Here is an 18,600-nt window from a genome sequence, read left to right on the forward strand (position 1 = left end):
CGTGAATACATTCGAGGGCGTGTTCCGTTTAAATGTACGGAACGTTCATACAGAAACGTAGCTTAGCTATTCTTTGACTGGCGTTTGCGAGACTTATAATACTACTTCGTTGTGAAAACACCGTTACTACCTGATTTGAAGCAAATGGATGCGGCCACAAATAGATTTCAGCCTAGAGAGAGAGAGAGAGAGAGAGAGAGAGAGAGAGAGAGAGAGAGAGAGAGAGAGAGAGGTTGTCTGGTCAAATACACGCTCCAAGGTCGTTCATAATGTGATGTGCGTCATATATTTCGTAGGCATGTTTCTGATGGAGTGAGTGAGTGAGTTATTTCAGAGTGTCAGGCTAATTCGAATTCCAATATTTGCCCCAATTATGATTTAGGTTTGTCAGTGCAGACCTGTGTTTCAAATAAATGGTTAACGTATACAACTTGGTTCACTTCTGGCTTTTCTCTTACATCAAGCTGACACGCCGTTATATAACTGCAATACTGTTCAAAGTGGCGCTACGTCGAACACACTCACTAACATGGAAAACATCAATGACCTCAATACTTACTAAATTAAAGAGAATTGGATAAATAAAATGCTGAGGAATGTGTAAATTTAATTCTGTAAGCTTTGTTTGTTTGTTGGTTAACGCCGCACTCAGCAATATTCCAGTTGGATAACGGCTGTCTGTAGATAATCGAGTCTGAACCAAACAATCCAGTGATTGACATCATGAGCATCGATCCACGCAATTGTAATACGATGACATGCATCAACCAAGTCAGTGCATTCTGTATCACATGTTTTATATACATTGCTTCATCACCCATGAAATATTTCAGGAGATGTAAAAAATGTAACGGTAATCGACAGAAATTTCACCGCGCACCTATATACAACATTTTAGAGTTAGGAGTAATTATAGAGTAGGTCGATGATAGGAATTAATAGTGGTACAAGTGTACTGGAAAAAGCGTTGGGAACCCATCAAACATTCCTATCCCTCTAAACTCAGATAAAGTCCACAAATATCCGCTGCATCCTCGGCCAGTTGACAGATGGAAGATGTATGACTCTCACTTACAGCCACCTGGGCCCACTTGCACACAGCAATCTTATCATGCGCCTATCTGAAGTCTATATAGCATTGGGACGACGTTTTCTGCTATATTTGGTCAGTGGCGACGCTTGGGCAGTGTGCAATATGTAATGAATGCACATACATGCACATTACACATGAAAACATATTTCAACATAGAGGGTAATGCCATGGTGATATAAACTGAGGGGCTAAAGAAAGTACACCGAGTTTTGGTTTTGAAAATGTAATTGAAAAGTGAAAGAACTGTTTAGGTAAAGTAATCCGTAGCTGGGTAATGTTGTATTAAAATATAGGGGTTCAATAAAGACCGGGGTAAGAAATACATTTGAAACCACATGACCCCTACCATTTTTTAAATATTGTAAATTTAGCCAAAAAATGGAAAATCAATTCACCTGAGAGGTGTAGTTTCTTTTGCTCCTTGGTGTATTGTTAATTTCTACAGGGAAATAATTCTTAGAAATATTAGGTTCACTGCCAGTGATAAATGATATCTAAAGTACACAGGGATATTAATGTTATAGGAAAACATTGAAACAAAAACCCAATATAACACTGAGTAAATATTTCAACTGATCACTTGCATTCCCGGTTATATATGCAAGAAACTGTTCAATTTTATTTATAATTACAACTTAAATGTAGATATGATAACGATTAAAGGTTTGCTTGCACAGTGCAAATAATGTACACTCATGGTATTATTTGTTTGTTTGTTGTTTAACGCCACACAGCAATGTTCAAGCTTTATGACGGCGGTCTGTAAATAGTCGAGTCTGGACCAGCCAATCCAGTGATTGACACCATGAGCACCGATCCACGCAAATGGGATCAACCAAGTCAGCGAGTCATCCGTTAGTCGCCTTACCCGTGGAGATCCAGGGTAGAATAGGTTTTCAGCAAACCCATGCTTGCCCTGAAAGGCGACTATGCTTGTCGTAAGAGGCGACTAACGGGATCGGGTGGTCAGGCTCGCTGACTTGGTTGATGCATATCATGGTATCCCAATTGCGTGGATCGATGCTCATGATGTCAATCACTGGATTATCTGGACATTCGATTATTTAAAGACCGCATAGCTTGAATATTGCTGAGTGCGGCGTTAAACAACACACAAACAAACATTAGTCGCCTCATGTGGCCAGCATGGGTTACTGAAAACCTATTCTGTAATTAAGTCACTGAGTTTATATCGTTATGAGCATTACTATCATAATTATTGTTCAAATATGATATTAAAATTTATGTTTAGTGTGTGACTTGACTAGAGAGTAAACGTAAATGTATCACATATCGTCATAATTATATTTGAAATATTGATATTTTTTTTAATTTTAAAATGTTTTACAATGTGGCTTGAATGTAAATATCAATAAATGCATATGATGACAGTTGCTGTTGAGAGTCGACATATTAATACACCTTTATAACTTTACTCATTTCATAATATATTTTTTACATCCGTTTACAAGTGTCGCTGGTGTCGACGGTTAATGTAAATATAGACCCGTACGAGGAATCCCACTTAGGGGAATTCCTGAGTGACGTCACAGTGGCAGACGTGCAGACCTTCACGCAGCTCTCACCCCACGCGTGTTTCACTGCCTCTCTCCCTTGAGCGCAGGTCTTGACGGGAGGGCGGGGAGCGGGCTTGCGGCACAGTAGCAAGTCCAGCGAGAAGGACGGTTGTGTTTGACCACATGCAACCACTTTGAATTTTTTTAATGTTTTTAGTTTGAACTTCATTCATGAAGCGAGTGTGGGAGAAGTAACCTTGACAACAGAGAAGGAAGTACGGTGATGGCATTGACATCGGTTGATGCGACGGAGTGGTCAGTGAGCGACGACAACGAAATGGTAAGTTCGTTAAATCTTACCTAAATGATAATAGTTATTTTTTTAATATTAGTTGTTTTTGTTCTCATAGGTTCCAAAGGCAGATAATTTGGCATACCATGTATGTATTTATATGTTAAATGTTAATGTTCATGTTAATGAATGTTAATCACCAGTTTTAGTTCGATCGTTGCTCAATGCATCAATCATACTTGATTACTTATGGGCCGCCGTCATATAGCTGGAATATCAATTTCTGAGCGCGGCGTTAAACCGCAAACAAACAAACAAATGGAAACTTAATCATTTAAATAACCAACTTTTGTCAAAGTGGTTTGATTAAGGTGAAGGTGAACCAGTAAAAATGAATGATAGAGCATCCTTAACCTCAAGTTTAGCTTTACCCATCCTCGAACCCACCCCTCTCCCCATACACATCCCATTAACCTCACCCCTACTTCTCCCGCCCTGGCAGAATGCAGGCATTTTAGAATCATAGAATGGCTTGAAGCTGGTCCTATGGTCCTTGGAGCTGGTCCTATGGCGATCCGTAAATATGCAAAAGGATCCTTGGTTTTCACTGTCAATACATTAACGCTCACATTTTGTAATGAAGGCATTGTACAAGTATGAATAACGCTAACTATAGAATAACTTCCCTCTGCCTCGCATCACGTAACGCTCAGACCAAGCGGAAGTGGAACTCCCTGTACAACTGGGAGATTCCGAGTGATGACGTCATCAGTGTGATGGGGAGCCTGGGAATAGAATAGGTTATATTATCAGTGGTATTAATGTAAGTAATCTATCTAGGAGAAGCGGGTGACAGATATCGGGTGTTATCAGATTATAGTTGAGGCGAGTTGGATGGCTCATGAAATCAGTGTATATTAATCTAATCTAATGCTATCCAAGTGTTAGACGTGTTTAGTGACCACACATGGCAACGCCATGCGAACTGGTGTTCACAGGCTATGTTAGGCTGAATTTCTCCTGAAGGCTATTAAAGGTCACGTTTGAAACATTTTCTGACACGCTGAAGATCCGCTGATCATGGGTTCGAATCCCAGATTCAACTTGATTTAGACTTTGTCATATCCAATCTCGTGGTATCTATGTCTACGAGTATTCTTCCCGAAACCCTATTTTCGAGGTCGTTAGACCAAACATTCATTCATTAACAGTATATACCATTACGAAGTTGCAATTCTTGTAAAGGAAAGTTTTAGGAAATTGATTGCCATGCCTCCCCATTTATTCCTTAAGAAAATAATGAAACAAATATATGCGATATAATATGTGCTACTTTCGTAACTGCTATCAATTGTAAGAACAACATTATACTTTTCTGATACAGATTCGAGGCAATTATTGACACACCTGCGACAACTGTATCGTTGTCAAATTGTCAAATTCCAGAGTGCTGCTCCTTATCAACTATTTTTTTTTTTACTTGTGGCTACGCGGACAAGTCAATATCAAAATCGTTTATAGGGAACAGCACAGAGAAAGTGTTGTCGCAGCTGCTCTAAATACGACTAAGTATCATTCACAAAATCACAGGTCTGCCAACAGGATATAAATCCGCCGTGATCCTGTTGTTAGACAGCTAGTATCTGACAACTCCAGGCATGCGCACAAGTAAAGTCAGTGCCATTTTTTAAATTATATTTTTCAGAATAATATCAGACAAGGCTAGTCACTAAGTTATTCAGTTCTGCGCGCATCCACACACAAAACAACTTTTCATATCGCAGTGCGCACCTGTACATCTTGAATGAACCCCCTCACAAAGCCATGTTTTGTACGGGATTCCCATGTTTAACACCTGCATAGTTCAAGAGTTGCGTGACCTATTGCCCGGATGTTTACGCCGAATACAGACAAGGCAACAATATAAAAACAATTAGATTAAAGAATTCGAGAAACCGGAGATGAAGGCCACAATCTGAATCAGATATCACAATAAAAAATGTTGGGAAATTCTTCATCCTTGGTGGATAAGAAGACTACGACTACAAAAATATGATAACATAAAAATGCCAAATTAAATTACAAATAATAATTGATTAAATGCATTTCATGTAGTCTCATGGCACATTGTCCCTAAACACCCTTTATTAAGAGAACGAAGGCTTCTTAGAAGAAAATACCTAGTATCTAGTACTGTAAACATATTAAACATTAAATCAGACTGTTAATAGAATTGACTTTCAAGTTTCTCACTGAACAGACCGACCCAAACATCTGTCATTTTTGCCAAATAAATTACAAAATATTTACATACATAAATGTTTTAATCATTCCTAGATCTGTGTTGCAAAAATGCCCTAAACCATACAATAAAATAAGTATGACCTAATGTTCTGTTACAATTATGTTATTTTTGATCGACATATACTTCCGTATGGATGTCGTTTTTTGACGTATGTCAAAAATCGTCCATTTTAGTTTTGTAAATAAGTGAGTTGGAATGAATACACGAATACCGTAAGTCTCAGATTTGAATTTAACGTTATGGTCTCACCTTGTCGCCTACGTGACCACAGCCAGGTAGACGGCGGGGAATGCTGATTACAGGTAGGGCAGGTGCGATTCAGATAGATCCATACAGTTAAACTACTGCACGTACTCTCAGGTATGTAATGTGCCAGGTATATGGATCAATGACAGGTAAACAAATTATAACTTTAAATTCAGAATTTATAACAACAGACTTCAAACACACGAATGATGGTAAATGCAACTGTGACAATCACGGAGCAATAGTATTTAAGGTTCGCTGGTGAGTTGGTTTTGTGGCCATGTTGAGAATCGATAATCGTGATGATCTGACAGTTATTCTCCTATGTTGTATCCCCTTTTATGTAAGGTACGACGAATGATGATGATGATGATTATGAACACGGTCACGAGACTGCACCTCTCTTTCAGAGAGATCGCGGTCCGCTTGGGGGCGGTTGGGTAGCCTAGTGGTTAAAGCGTTCGCTCGTCACACCAAAGACCCGGGTTAGATTCCCGACATGGGTACAATGTGTGAAGCCCATTTCTGGTGTCCCCGCCGTGATATTGCTGGAATATTGCTAAAGTGGTGTAAAACCATACTCACTCACTCACTCACTCACTCTTCACCGCTTGTTAGTGGTATGAATGTCTGTTCTCGCATGATTAAGGAACATTAATTGCAGTGCGTGGAGATTCAAACCACGAACATATGCGCGATAATCGAACACGTTTATTACTGAGCCACACTAGCCCGGCTTCACTGAAAATATTCCAGTTGATTTTTTTGAAGACAGAAATGTTAAGAGGTTGTCGGATGTGAAGACGGTTTCCTGTGTGAGTGCTTGCCATACCTTTCTCTGGTCTGTTTCTGGGTTAATACGCGTAGGGAAATGACCCCATATGTAGTCATTAGTTATCTAGTGACTCAGTATCTCGCCGCCCCAATATACACCATTAGCCCAGGACACGGGTGTAGCACATTTATCAACAATCACCTTTCTAATACATCTCCGGGCCATGTACGTGCGTAATGGCAATCTGACATCGAAATATTTAGATGATGTCAGCGAGTTTGATGATGCTATCAGTTGTTTTCAGATGATGCATATGTCTTTTATATGGTTGGTAGGCCTGATTGGACTAGAGGGCCAGTGAATCTTATATTTCATCAATTCCGGCGATCTCAAGACATGCTGGTATTGTGTTGTTTCGTTTAAGCTCCATTCGAATGCGCATCTACGTTGCGTTGTTCTGGAAGTTCCGAACCATTTCCTCAAAGCGATGTCGTGCTACGATGCGAAACGATGGGAATTAGGGAAGTCCCCGATCCCCCCATCTTTAAATTCTGAATCTATAGTGAGTGAGAAAGTGTGGTGTAACGCCGCTTTTTGGCAATATTCCACCAATGTCATGGCGGAGACACGAAAAGAGCTTCACAATGTACCTGCGTTGGAATAGAACCAGGACTTTGGAGATGACAAGCGAACGCTTTGACCACTACGCTATCTCCTCTGCTGAAAATGGTTTGTCTCATGACAGGATCTGGTGTATTAACGGTCTGTCTCGTGACAGGATCTGGTGTATTAACGGTCTGTCTCGTGACAGGATCTGGTGTATTAACGGTCTGTCTCATGACAGGATCTGGTGTATTAACGGTCTGTCTCGTGACAGGACCTGGTATATTAACGGTCTGTCTCATGACAGGATCTGGTGTATTAACGGTCTGTCTCGTGACAGGATCTGGTGTATGAACGGTCTGTCTCATGACAGGATCTGGTGTATTAACGGTCTGTCTCGTGACAGGATCTGGTGTATTAACGGTCTGTCTCGTGACAGGATCTGGTGTATTAACGGCCTGTCTCGTGACAGGATCTGGTGTATTAACGGTCTGTCTCATGACAGGATCTGGTGTATTAACGGTCTGTCTCGCGACAGGATCTGGTTTATTAACGGTCTGTCTCGTGACAGGATCTGGTGTATTAACGGTCTGTCTCGTGACAGGATCTGGTGTATGAACGGTCTGTCTCATGACAGGATCTGGTGTATTCACGGTCTGTCTCGTAACAGGATCTGGTGTATTAACAGTTTACGTCATGACTGTCTGGCATGTCCATATCTATGTTACAGACACCTGCATGTCTGTCCTGTCTGTAAGTGTCCCATGACCAGGTCTTGACACCACAATCTCATGTCGGGCGCAGTATCCCTCATGCGTACATGTCAAACTCTCCATAGAAATCTACCCGTGAAGATAGTCTGTCCTTTAACTGGCCCATGTCTGCACTGCGTGTCTGACGCTCAAAGCCGGTTGTGTACGTGTCGGCACTCCACTCATTGCCGTATCTCAGGAATTCAAAACTTTTTTTTCTGATGTCAATGCGATATACAAACACTGTTATCAAACATACTGACTTAACAGGTGAAGGGTGACATACAGATTTACTCCCCTAGAGAGGGACCAGAGTTGAGGGACGAGAGTCTGAAGTTCAGAGAAGCCAAACAGAACGCCTCTTCATATTAGGACTTATCTCTAGCCTCTCTTTTGTCATAACACCATGGAGTTATGCTCCTTCTTTACACTATGGGTGGGTGGGGTGGCCTACTTTATACTATGGGTGGGTGGGTGGGGTGGCCTACTTTATACTATGGGTGGGCGGGGTGGCCTACTTTATACTATGGGTGGGTGGGGTGGCCTACTTTATACTATGGGTGGGTGGACCGGCCTATTTTATACTATGGGTGGGTGGGGTGGCCTACTTTATACTATGGGTGGGTGGGTGGGGTGGCCTACTTTATACTATGGGTGGGTGGGGTGGCCTACTTTATACTATGGGTGGGTGGGTGGGGTGACCTACTTTATGCTATGGGTGGGTGGGTGGGGTGGCCTACTTTATACTATGGGTGGGTGGGGTGGCCTACTTTATACTATGGGTGGGTGGGGTGGCCTACTTTATACTATGGGTGGGTGGGGTGGCCTACTTTACACTATGGGTGGGTGGGGTGGCCTACTTTACACTATGGGTGGGTGGGGTGGCCTACTTTATACTATGGTAGGGTGGGGTGGCCTACTTTACACTATGGGTGGGTGGGGTGGCCAACTTTATACTATGGGTGGGTGGACCGGCCTATTTTATACTATGGGTGGGTGGGTGGGGTGGCCAACTTTATACTATGGGTGGGTGGACCGGCCTATTTTATAATATGGGTGGGTGGGTGGGGTGGCCTACTTTATACTATGGGTGGGTAGGGTGGCTTAGTACTTAAAGCGTTGCCTGGTCACGTCGACAACCTGGGTTCGATACCACTCCTAGGTACAAAGTTCATATGGATGGAGGATTACATGAGGCGGCGTATAAATAGGCTCACTCTTTCCGCTATGGAGACCTGGGGTTATACCTTTTTAATCAACGCTGTATTACGCCGATCAGAAATGTTTTTTTTATCTTCGGGATAACTAGTTTCTTGTACAATTCCGATAGCCGCACCACAAAGACATTTTAGTGTCGGTGTGTATCTTGAATAGGCTGTAAACACGATCTCTCCCAAAATGGGACTCGAATCGATGCAATCTTACTACCTCACTGTGGCTAGATTTGATCTGATCATTGCTGAGTATTAATGCTGACGTCTCTCATGTTCGACCCGATCGATTTCCAGAAACCCTGACGAATTGAGTCCTGTATGCATAAACGATGCATGAAGGCCAACAATGGAAATCCTTGCACAAGGACAGAGGTAAACAATGCTGTTTAACGCCGCAGTCGGCAACATTTCAGCTCCATTTGACAATGGCCTATAATTAATAGCCGCCAGGCATACCTGTGGCTGATCGTTTGAACAACCATTAACGCCGTGGGAGTACCATGACAGACAGGCAACATATTGTAAGGACTTGATTTTCATAGGACCAGCGACTGCCTCCGTGTCCTGGTGGATAAAGCGTCTGCCTAAAAAGCATCATAATAAATAATGCGTCAAAATAACAAGGACTGGTCAGCTGGGAGTCAGTGTACTATGTCTGAGTGTGGTATCCATGTTAAGTTGCGGCATGATATCTCATTGGGCTGGCACTATAAAACCGTCATAAGTCCTGACGAGTACACACACACACACGCACACACAAAATTATCTTGAATGCCCATTTTACCGCACCTCACTAAATTCTATCCCGTTTGATCCCAATTTATGTGGGAATTTAACTCAAAGTTCACCTGACGCCACTTCCTATGGAGATGTCCACAGAACCTCACTCAAAGAGGCACCGAAGTAAAAGATCTGAATGAGATTGATGTAGATGATTGGCTCGCGCTATGAAGTACAACTAATACCGGTTTACTTCTAATGCTATAAAACTCCCCGTTTCAGCGGACGCAAGCACGTTTATTTGGGTGATGACATTGCGACAGCTGGTTTTAATGTCAAACCTACAGAACCAGTGTTAACATACGTATGTCTAACTTGGCATAATTGTTGTTAACATTCGGTCAGCTTTCTCACGTCACCCAGGCCATATAATCGAAGTATTTCCGTGATTGTTTGTTGTTGGGCTGGGACGGGTAACTCGGGTACCTGGGTCGGGTGGGTACTTAGTAGGACCCGGGTACCCACAAGACTACCCGGACCCGTGGTAAGTCATGTGATATATAGTTTAATGACAAAACATATCTAGAACTCTATGATTACACTACAATTCACTAATGTTCGCATTTCCTTCTGATGCACCCATTCCTTCTTACTTTTCATATGGTTGAATAAAGATATATCTTAAGTCAACTTCAGTGTATTCATGACCAGGTCGTTTGATACATTTATCTGAATACATCTTGCAAGTGCTGTGGTAATTTTTTTTTTCCAAATCGGACATTTTGTATGGCTTGAGACCTATATTGGGTACCTGGGTAGGGTCGGGTAATAGAGGATGGGTACCCGGGTAGTAAATTTGGTCTCGTCCAAGCCCTAGTTTGTTGAGGAAATATTAGTACGTTTGTTGGTGACGTACACTGTGAGCGAGGGTGGGAGTTGGTGATCTGTTATAAGTCTCTTTTGCCAACATATTCCAGAGACGGAGGACACCAGGAATAGGCTTGACACACTACACCAATATCGAATCGAACCCATGACTTTCGAAACTAGGGACCCCAACGCCGTAGATTTGATCAACATCTAACGCACTCTGATGATCCCAGACGCGATTTCGATTCTTTTAACGATTTATTCATTTCTGCCATGATACACCCAGTGCAATATCTCCCTGGATTCACCGCCATTGCTTCGTTGCGGAAGTAACTACATCCCTTCTATCATTAACCCGGGAGACGTGGTCATATTGCTGTGGTGAGCGTCAACAACTGGCTTCACACATTGTACCCATCTCGGGGCATAGAGCCCAGGGGGTAAGAGGGGTAATATTTGTCGTCTGTAGTTGCCGCATTAGCAAAATGAGTATACCTGCTTTGTATTGTTACAAAAGTTCACTGTGTGATTTTCTCGACATAGAAATTGTTTAGTGTAGATTCTATATGACGAAGCTACGCGAAACTTGATAGACCTGTTTTAAGGGTGTGTATATATGGAGTTGTTTTGTTTAACCACAGCTTAAAATAATAATTGGCCTGTGAAGATCCGGGGTAGAATAGGTCTTCAGCAACCCATGCTTGTCGTAAAGGGCGGGCTATGCTTGTTTAGAGGCGACTAACGGGATCGTGTGGTCAGGCTCGCTGACTTGGTTGATACAAGTCATCGATCCCAATTGTGTAGATCGATGCTCATGATATCAATCAATGGATTGTCTGGTCCAGACTCGATTATTTACAGACCGCCGTCATATAGCTGGAATATTGCTGAGTGCAGCTTTAAACAACAAACAAATGAAATAATAATGAAGGGATGCATGTGTAGCCAAGTTGTTGTTCATTCATTTGGTATCATCTTGTTAGGCTGGCTTGGTTGGTTTGGTGGTAAACTATAACTAGTGCTGGATATTTAGTGTCTTTCCAGTACCCTGCATGTAATTTTTTTCCGAGAAGACTTTGTTTGTTTGCTTGTTTGATATAGTCGGAATCGTACAATGGACAGTTGTTCAGCAGAAATGTCATTATTTTGGAAATGTCTTTTGGCGCTTCCATTTACAGAGTCTGGTGCCATGCATTTGATCAGTTAGTATTCAGAACGCAACACTTACCCTATTTTCCATATTTTCGTGTCACATTGTTTAATCCATCAAAGATGAAGAGCTCGAGCAAATAAGAATATCTTTTTATAGTATATTTTGTCCGATGGTTTGTGTGATGGTTTCATACATTCCTTGATTGCAAATGTTGCCTCCTGGTATTCTTGATGATACGAGCCGTGTGTGAGTGATCAACACTTAATGGTAACATGATAACAATTCTGAAGACCCACACTGACCTCCAAATGCAGTTATCAAGATATGTTAGTGTTGAGCCCCCATGAGATACCCCATTTGCCCCGGAAACCCTCTCTGGCGTTCGTCACTCATCCTTCCGCTAACCTCACACCCATCACTGTCAGTTTTGCATATACACTACATTCAAATGTTCTCAGCCTACTCCTTGAAGCCAATCAGATGCCGGAATCGCTAAGGTTGTTTACTCTGAGGTCCGTGCGATGTAAGCCGTGAAGATGGCACCGTCATACCGAGAACATCTGGACACTTTAACATTCCGAAGTGGTTATTTGCATTCATTCATCAACCTTTTCACTTAAAACAAGTAAAAGTCATTAGATGTGTCGTTTTAATTACATGGTATTAAAGTGTGGGAGTTACTATCGTCTTTGCAATAACATCCCTTTGAAAAACGGAGATCAGGGTGGTCAGGCTCGTTGACTTGGTTGATGCATGTCATCGCGTCCCAACTGTGTGGATCGATGCTCATGTTATCAATCACTGGATTTTCTGGTCCAGACTCGATTATTTACAAACCGCCGTCATATAGCTGGAATGTTGCTGAGTGCGGTGTTAAACAACAAACAAACAAAATTATTATATGATGTGGTTTGTCACACGCAGACTAAACAGTTATATCCAATACAGCCCATGCAAGTCTATAGATGGCAGTCATAATTAGTACGGTTTAAGAGAAATGAAGAGCCTCTGTTCTCATTACCTTTGTCATCTTCCCGAGGCAAGAGAGTAAACTGACTTTAAAAGTCCAGTTTCCACCCTTGCCGAACTAGGCTGGAATTACTGGGCTCGATCGTAGCGCCACCAGTGGCTATTACCAATTATGTCCGTTCTAAGCCTCTTCTAAGGACCAATCAGATTCCACCTCTCGTATCACTTGCGTTTGCTTCACACAAAATGGTTGCGCCCGGATGATCTGATCTGATGATCTGATCGATAATCAATATCTATATTGTGATAAAAGGGGTCTTACATCGCGAAAAGCATCAAATCACGTGAGCACCTTGATTAAAAACATGAGAAGATTTTGAAAATATCTGCTGACAACGAGTTGGTGGTGCACATGCTTTGCAAATCCTGCAATCGACCGAAATCTGCACGACAGTTTGCGAACCGGATTTCAATTTAGGTGCGCGATTTTGATTGGACTATGCATAGACTCGTTAGTCCAGCCAAAATGTAACTCCATAATACCATCCTAGTTCGGCAAGGGTGGAAACTGGGCTTTTATAGTCAGTTAACTCTCTTGCCTCGGGAAGATGTACCTTTGTCTGTTTAAGGAAATCTAACGTCTGTCTTTTTATGTAAAATACTTGATTTCAGAGACTAGATGTTAGTCTAGATTTGCTGTAGAGTTGGATTAAAAAATAGCAATGATGTAAGGAAGTATTTGTCGGGTGAAATATTATGAAAATTAAACGAAAGAAATGTGCGGTTTGAATTGTTGCTTTGACTGACAAGAGTTACCGTCTGTATTGGGCTACCCGCGATATATAATTATAGCATACATTTAGAATCATTCAAATCTCGGCGTAGAATAGAGAGTTGAAAAGTGTATTATAATCCACATTTGAGGACGTATGGGACAGTTGAGCCACAAACATGTTATAGAAACACTATTTATGTAACTCCCTTGGAGATCTCACCCTGGAGAGCCCCTTATCGGGATTCAGATAAAGGCAGGATGTTTAATGTTTGACGTGAGCGCTGAAACAATGAATAGCTTGAGATGACGTCCACAGAGCGTCGCACAGAAGGATGGTATGCGAACTGAAGTGTCGAGGGGAAAGTGAACGTTTGTGTTGTGGTTTTATGAAACCCGGTCTTTAGTCACTGGTTTTCGTTCTTAAACCGCGCATATTTCTTTCAGTTGAACTCAAACGCTTGTCTTCACAATGATTGCCATTTGATCACGTGAATACTTTGCCATCCATAATTGTACCCATAGAGAATTAATTTTTATAGAATTGTGTGCTGCACGTGCATTTCCTGCACCAGGTGTTTGTTGGTGGAACTGGAAGGGATCACGTTGACAGAACACCGCGTGCATTGCTGCACGTGCAGCACGTGCTGTACATGCACCAGGTGTTAGTTGGCTGATGTTTTGGTGAGATAGAGGACTCATGACCTTACATATTCAGGAAGTAAAGTTAATCTAATTCCCGAGAATCAGAATGTGTGTTTTCCCTGACGCATGTGCCTACTTTCACGGATATGGGGTTGTGTCAATGTACGTTCGATGTACGTGTGTTCCTGCATCGCTTATCGTTAGTCGTCGCACCAGGAAGTCGTGGACATTTGTTATGCAATGAACCACTGTCATTCCTGGGCAATATGTGCGTCGTACAGTTGGAAACTTGCCCCAATCGTTGGGTGTGGTGAATTAAAGTAAATCTTGTTTTACACTGCAGTCGCTCTTTACCAGCGATCACGGCAACCTGTAAATAGTCGAGTTTAGGCAGTAACAAAAAAAGAATATGCCGATATGCCAATCAGTGATATTTCAGTATTATCTCGACATCAACCATTTCAAGTTGTCATCCCGGAGTTTTCAGCGCGGGTACGTCCGTTGACACTCTTCGATATGCTTTTGATTATGTTCTTATCACTAGCCACGAAGTGGTGCGGGGGATATAGAAATGGAGTTCGTCCGTCCGCCCATCCGTTTGCTTCTCAAAGTGGACAGATTTTAAAGTCGGAGAAATAAAATTTTATACACTGATGTTACTGGTCATGATCTCAAATGAGTTCGAAAATTGGTGTCGTAAAATCATTTTTTACAGAGTTATGGCCCTTGCCCCGTGCTTTCTCTCCCAACCCCCCTCCGGTGTCCACCGTCCATGGATAACGGAGACGTAAAATCTCACCAGCTCCCACACTCGCTCTAATTGAACATCATAATCAACAAACTTTACTCCGATACCATTTCTCTCTGCGTAGCCAATGCTTGTAGCAGACGACTGCTGGCTTATTAGATGGTGGGTGGTTTCTGCATCCGATGCATCGACTAACAGGGATGGGTGATCAGGCTTCGTGACGCGGCTATGTGTACTTATGAAGTGAAGACTAACAGTGATGGGTGATCAGGCTTCGTGACGCGGCTATGTGTACTTATGAAGTGAAGACTAACAGTGATGGGTGATCAGGCTTTGTGACGCGCCTATGTGTACTTATGAAGTGAAGACTAACAGTGATGGGTGATCAGGCTTCGTGACGCGGCTATGTGTACTTATGAAGTGAAGACTAACAGTGATGGGTGATCAGGCTTCGTGACGCGGCTATGTGTACTTATGAAGTGAAGACTAACAGTGATGGGTGATCAGGCTTTGTGACGCGCCTATGTGTACTTATGAAGTGAAGACTAACAGTGATGGGTGATCAGGCTTCGTGACGCGGCTATGTGTACTTATGAAGTGAAGACTAACAGTGATGGGTGATCAGGCTTCGTGACGCGGCTATGTGTACTTATGAAGTGAAGACTAACAGTGATGGGTGATCAGGCTTTGTGACGCGCCTATGTGTACTTATGAAGTGAAGACTATCTCCTGAGACCTACAGTGGGTACCCGAGTAGGGTCGGGTAATAGAGGGGTGGGTACCCGGGTATTAAATTTGGACTCGTCCCAGCCCTAGCTTCCCGATACCTTTTACGTGTCCTAGATTCCATGATTTGCAGTCACCAGGCGTTGAAACACTTTCTCCTACTCCTCATCCATATGTTTTTTTGTGGAATACTTTTGAGAAAACAGATGAGTTCGACTGAACCTAAACGAGTTCTTTCTCCTTGAACATATGCAACGCCGCAATGACGTCAAGAGTTACTGACAATGACCTTCTACATAACCCGCACGTGCAAGGGCAGTCCACCAGATAAGGTTACACAGATGTTGCATTCGCTCCGTTCACAAGTGTTAAATTGTTCCAAACAAATGTAAATACCCCTCTTGCTGCTGGAATGATTCTCTTAGTGAAAGTGTTATCACAGGTACAACGTTTTTGGTTAGCCTTGTACATATAGATGGTTGTATTATTAATTTCGGCGCGACTCGTCCATCATTTGAGATGATGACGTTACCGCAGTAGTTGAAAGTTGTGTTTTTTGTGGCGGTGGTAGTCCTGTTATTAATAGGAGGGTAGACTGAGATTTAGTTCCAGAAATATTGTTATCTTATTTCAAAATATATGTCTACAAAATAAGAGTGAAATCCAAATGGAGCCTAGAACAATGCTTAATGTAAGGAGCTAGAGGCAATCTATGGAGTTGGATCTACTTTTTAATTTTTTTCTCAAGGGTCTGGGAGATAGTCTTTACGGGGGTTTGGTTGGGGTGGTCTTATTTAGTCAATAAATTGTTGAAAACTATCGGTGCTTATCCTGATTTCGGTGTTTTGATGTATGATGGGACCATTGGGTTGTCTAGATGCAAAAGCGATCGGCACGCCAGAGTTGCTATATAATTAATGCCGACACGACGCTAAATTTTAACTCACTCGCTCGGCACGCCAGAGGCCCGGGTTCGATTCCACACGCGGAAAGAAATTTAAACATGGCGGAAAACCAGTCACTCCCTTTCATGTATTTTACCTCTTAGAGCCCTCTAGCTTTGGTCGTATGTTGTTAATAACAATAATGGGTATCAACCCGGTTGGAACAACACGGAATCTATGATGGTCTCTTGTCGTTCTTCAGCTGTTACGATGAGCAGGATAAGAATTTCATTTACGTCAAGTGTTCCATCGTTTCACAAAATACAATTCCGACCCACGTTAACATACTGTATTTGTTTTGAGTCGTTTCGCTAGTCATTATCGCCCGTATGGACTCTTTTTATTGCTTAAAGCGGCTTAAAACCGTACCTACACACTCTTCCAAAATTAATATGATCTATACCGAACGTTTTAATCGTAGAATTAAAATTAGCAGCATTAACATAGACTGTCAGAAAATAGTATTCTTGAAACTGTCGAAATCCTTGTAATAGTAGCCTTAGGTACAGTCGTGGTAGTAGAAGACTTTGACGTGATCTAACACTTAGCATGGTAAGCATTGCTCTTTCATTCGAATTCTGCAACCTATTTGCACTTGGGGCGATGGGGTAGCCTAGTGGATAAAACGCTCGCTATCGCGTCACCTTAGTCCAGGGCTAGAAGGTCGAACAATAACTAGCACTGCAAAAGGTTATTTTTGTCCTCGTTATCGCGGCATTATGCGATGAACTATCACTCTTGAGTGACATGGCGTATTTCATGAGTCGCCGATGATGCCAGAAAAACTGAAGCCATGTTTGGTGACACGTACAAGGTTGTGTTTTATCTCTTCACAAGGCACTTCCCACTCCCCCACCCCTTCCAGGGTCGCAGCTGGATCGGCGCTGTCGTCACCAGCGGAGATCACATCAGATCACACTGAGATATTTGGGTGAAACTGCTGTTTCTTTGATATGATCAAATCAAATTAGGTTCCAGATATAGTTTTGAACTGACTCAGCAATTACGGCAACCTTGACATTTATCTGTTTGATTAAAGAAAAATACGCTTTGGGTTACATTTTGTAGGATCAGTTTTGAAGGATGCGACGAGAATAGTTATTGAATACAACTTTGTATTTAATAGTGAAAAGGATGGCAAGTGCTACGCCACCGTCTCTTTACGGACCAGCTGTGTTTCAAGGGGAAATTCGTTATGCTTACATTTCTTTTGATAAGGTCCTTTCGAAAGCGCATATTGAGTGATAATCCGAAATCGTTTTTTGTTTGTTTCAGATGCAGTTCTGGTGATATTGGATGGCGAAGGGTGCATCGACGCTTGACTACTGGACACTGTCCAAAATTAAATGGCTTCACTCATTGAACGAATGAAATGAGATATATTTTATTCTGACAACATCAGTTGGTGGACTTTACTGAAAATAAGCAGAACTCCAAAACTGTTGAATATTTCTCGTTGAAACTTGCTATACAGATCGGTCGAGTGGGGAACTAGTGCCTTTAGATGATTTGGGATTTTGAAAAGTGTTGATAAATACCTATTGCGAGGATCGATGCTCATGATATTAATCACTGGATTGTCTGGTCCAGAGTCGATTATTTACAGACCGCCGTCATATAGCTGGAATATTGCTGAGTGCGGCGTTAAACAACAAACCAACCAACCAACGATAAATACTTTCTTCTTTACTAACTGAAGGTATTCAATGGCAATGAACCAAATGACTAGCCAAACTCTTATCTGAATTGCACCAGACCGGGGGATATGTCATCTCCTGATGACTCTTGTTTATTAATTTGGAAACCCCGCGCTGACATCATCGAAGGCAATTTGGACCAGAAATTGATAAATATTGGTTCATCACGCGGACGTCAGAGGAGACGAGATGTGAAGTTACTGTTAACAAATGTCGCATGTCTGTTGCTGTGTCACGATACAAGAAGAAGAAATGATTTCTTGTGCGTGTCACAGTAACAAAACATGGTCATATAGAACGTCTCGATTGAAGCAAAGCAAGAAGACCTACCGAAAGATCAATAATAAGGAAATGTTGTTGTGGACGACATCGCTAGATCAGCGAAGACACACAAATTATGATATTATGATGTCAGTGGGTTTTTATATACAGTTTTCTTGTAAATATGTTCGTAATGATCTTTCCGAATAAATGTTCAGATTTTTTGTTGAATCAGTTTTGCTGACTATGCTTTTTCTTCCGCCTCGATATTGCAAATACTATAGGTATATTAAAGCAA

The 18,600-nt window shown here is 42.0% G+C and overlaps 1 long non-coding RNA gene across 1 annotated transcript; it reads left to right on the plus strand.

Annotated features, from left to right (window-relative positions):
• The first annotated feature begins 2,743 nt into the window (after positions 1–2,743).
• LOC124141113 lies at positions 2,744–18,533 on the plus strand. The gene is made up of 2 exons (XR_006862008.2): positions 2,744–2,950; positions 17,620–18,533. It is a non-coding gene; the product is annotated as an uncharacterized LOC124141113 (long non-coding RNA).
• Positions 18,534–18,600: the final 67 nt, after the last annotated feature.

The sequence above is a fragment of the Haliotis rufescens genome, unplaced genomic scaffold, assembly GCF_023055435.1.
Source record: "Haliotis rufescens isolate VD_foot unplaced genomic scaffold, xgHalRufe1.0.p SCAF_6, whole genome shotgun sequence".
Lineage (NCBI taxonomy): Eukaryota > Metazoa > Mollusca > Gastropoda > Lepetellida > Haliotidae > Haliotis > Haliotis rufescens.